Source organism: Eutrigla gurnardus, assembly GCF_963514095.1.
Source record: "Eutrigla gurnardus genome assembly, chromosome: 21".
Classification (NCBI taxonomy): domain Eukaryota; kingdom Metazoa; phylum Chordata; class Actinopteri; order Perciformes; family Triglidae; genus Eutrigla; species Eutrigla gurnardus.
In genome coordinates, this window is record NC_139932.1 from 1045001 (window position 1) to 1048530 (window position 3530).

Below are 3530 nucleotides of genomic sequence, written 5' to 3' on the forward strand. Positions count from 1 at the left end.
AGCACTGTATGTGTGGATTCGTGCTGCATGTTTAGCATGGGTGCTTATGTGAATGTTATGACTATTGTTTTTTCATTTCAATACGTATAATCTCCGTTTCTCATTTGTTCATATCAGTGATGATTTTTAGAATGATCTAATAGGAGATACTTATCTTGTTGTATGTTTGCTTATTTTGCAGTTTTACAAAAAAGGAATATGATTTTCCAACAATAAATCCTGCCGAACACAACAAGCTGCCTGTTTCTTGGAGGACGCACTCCTGGAGAATCTCGTTACGCTGTTACATTATGTTGTTACATTACATTGTTACGTACTTTGTTACATTACGTTGTTACATTACGCTGTTACGTTACATTGTTACATTACGTTGTTACATTACGTTGTTACATTACATTGTTATGTACTTTGTTACATTACCTTGTTATGTTACTTTGTTACATTTCATTGTTACGTGACAATGTTACATTACCTTGTTATGTTACTTTGTTACATTACGTTGTTATGTTACTTTGTTACGTCACTTTGTTATGTCATTTTTGTTGGGACCTCACCATTAGGACTACACAATGTGGCCTACAAAAGCCTTCACATGCGGTCAGGACAAAGGAGATAAAAAACTACAACCGCCATTTTAGTTTCACCTCGCACCTAGGAAGTGCAACGTCACACAACTGGTGCCCTATTGGCTGACAACCACAGGTACCCCAGGGGGTCCCCGGGAGCAGCCGTGAGCTATATAAACCGGCGCTGCCTTAAGGACTTCCTCTCTCCACCGTAACATGCGTTACAACATTTTCCTTTGTCCTAGGCCGCAGTCTTATCCCCAAGCTCGCTGGACGAGCAACAGACTGTTTTCCCTCTCTTTTCTCTACTCGCTTTATTTTTCTTTTTGTTTTTATCATTTTGGATCCTGAGGAAACCGCCGCGACTCTCCTGTTTATCCGCAGAAGGAAGAAAAACACTTTCTTCGTCCCAGCTGCCAGCAGAACGGATAACTTCTACGACCCGTTTTTGTCTGAAGTCAGCTGACTAAATCGCCGAGCCCCGCAATTTTATTGTTGCCTGCAGAAGGGAGAAAACACTAACTGTTTTTCTTCAACTAATTTGATCCGCAAGGAGGATAACTTCTACGCCCCAAACTCGCTTGGATTCAGCCGGCTCGTCTGCACCCTCCGTCGCCGAACGAGCGCTCGCGAATTACCGTCCGTTGCCGGCGTCAAGAAACGCCATCACCGCACCGCAACCTCACATCGACACACCTCACATCGACAAAAGTAAGAGGCTATTTGTCTGGGCAGAAGCAGAGATTCGATAGTGTAGGACATGCTTGTAATTCTTGTCAACGTGTTTTAAGTTTTGTTCAAGGACCGCCGAGTCCGTGGCTTTCTGTATTGTTGTATTCAAAGGCTGATTGTGTACCCACGCCGCTGGGTTGATTTCTGTAACGGTGTTTTGACTAACCTCAGCCATATTCGCGAGCTGTGTCTGTGATAGTGTCTACTATCAGTTTAAGGACCGGGGTCCCGCTGAACGAACGCCAGTTCATTCACGAGCTCCCGTGTGATAGTAACACGCCTCCTGAGCCTTCGAATATTGCGCGCGCATTCTTCCCCTCTCTTTGTTTGTGTCCCACTAACACACACACACGCACACATACACCGCCCCCACACGTATCCTCCGCCAGCTGTTTCCGTCTCCGGACGCTAAGGACATAGCTCCATCTGGTGGCTGTACCCGGCCATCTCTCGCTCTCTCTCTCTCGCGCGATTCTATCGGACGTCAGTGGCTCCGCCCCTGAACGCTGTGAGGAATAGCTCCATCTGGTGGCTGCACCCGGCCATCTCTCCCTCGCTCTCTCCCCCTCTCTCGTTACTCCATCTGACGTCAGTGGCTCCGCCCCTGAACGCTGTGAGGAATAGCTCCATCTGGTGGTCGCGCCCGGCCATATCTCTCTCTCTCTCTCTCTCTCTACACACACGCACGCACACACACGCACGCATACACACACACACACACACACGCACTCCACGTGGGTCTCTTCCTTTGTTAGCTTAGCTTTGTGTGTTAGGTAGTTAGGTAATAAGGCTTTGTTAATTGCAGTGTTATTGATTGTGATCATTATTACTGATTTTAATAAATCTTATTATATTATAACTAGCGGTCTCTTGTGCTTGTTGTGTATATGTCACTGGATAACAGCAGGTTGTGAAGGCTGGTGCTCGAATTTCACGCCTTTTGAATTGTTCGATTGTTTTATACTTCTATGCCAATGATCACGATGATTGGCATGTGAGTGTAAAACCTTTTATATTGAGACTGAATACAGTTTTAGGTTATCTTTTCCCTGATCCCAGGGTGGTGCCCCATATATTCATGATTATATCATAATAATATATTAAATATAATTATTAATATCGATAATCATATTGACATTAATAATTAGCTGTTGATAAACAAATCTGCTACTGCTACATCCCCAACACTTTGTTACGTCACTTTGTTACGTCATTTTGTTAAATTACGTTGTTACGTTACTGTTACTTTACTTTGTTACATTACTTTGTTACGTTACTTTGTTACGTTACTTTGTTACGTTACTTTGTTACATTACTTTGTTACGTTACGTTGTTACGTTACGTTACGTTGTTGCGTTGTTACGTTACGTTAGCCCCTTTTAGACAGACGATTCCACCGCAATGGCGGAAAGGCGAGTCAAGATATGACGCGTACCTGACCGTTTAGAGAGAACTTTGTTTGCACCGCAACGGCGTCTGCATTTAGATAGTACCCCGGTTTTGCGGAACAAGTGAGACGTTGCGCAGCGTGGCCGCAGTCTCATATAGACTTGTCGGTTGTGTGACGTATTCAATGAGCGTCAGAAATCTGATTAGTGCCGCTGCATCAAAACAACAACGAAAGGTGAACTTTTGCTGGTCTCGCATAATTACACGACTCTTCAACAAGTGAAGTTGTTGCATTATAAACATGTGGATATGTATAACAGCGGCCTCGTACGAGCAACTACTGCCGTTTTATATTCTTCAGATCTACGCTTTGAGCTTGAAAAATCCGCCAGTGGCGTGTAGCCTTCATAACGCGTCTTCACTACATCATGTCTTTTCTGCCTCAGGTGCTCAGAGCATTCAGATAGAACGCGGATCGCCTCTGATGCAGCTCTGTGATGACCTCCGTTGGGTCTCAGAGGCATTATATTCTGTTACGTCTTTCGGCCTCGTGAACGTTTAGACAGACGATGGGGCAGAATAATGGCGGAATACTCCCACAACGAAAAGGCAGTCTAAAAGGGGCTGTTACATTACGTCATTACGTTAAGTTGTTTATGTTGTTACGTTACATTGTTATGTTACTTTGTTACGTTAAGTTGTTTATGTTGTTACGTTACTTTGTAACGTACTTTGCTACATTACGTTGTTACGTACTGTGTTACATTACGTTGTTAAGTTACATAAATACTGCATTGAAAACGTTCATTTATAGAGAAAGTATTGTATGTACAGGATATATAC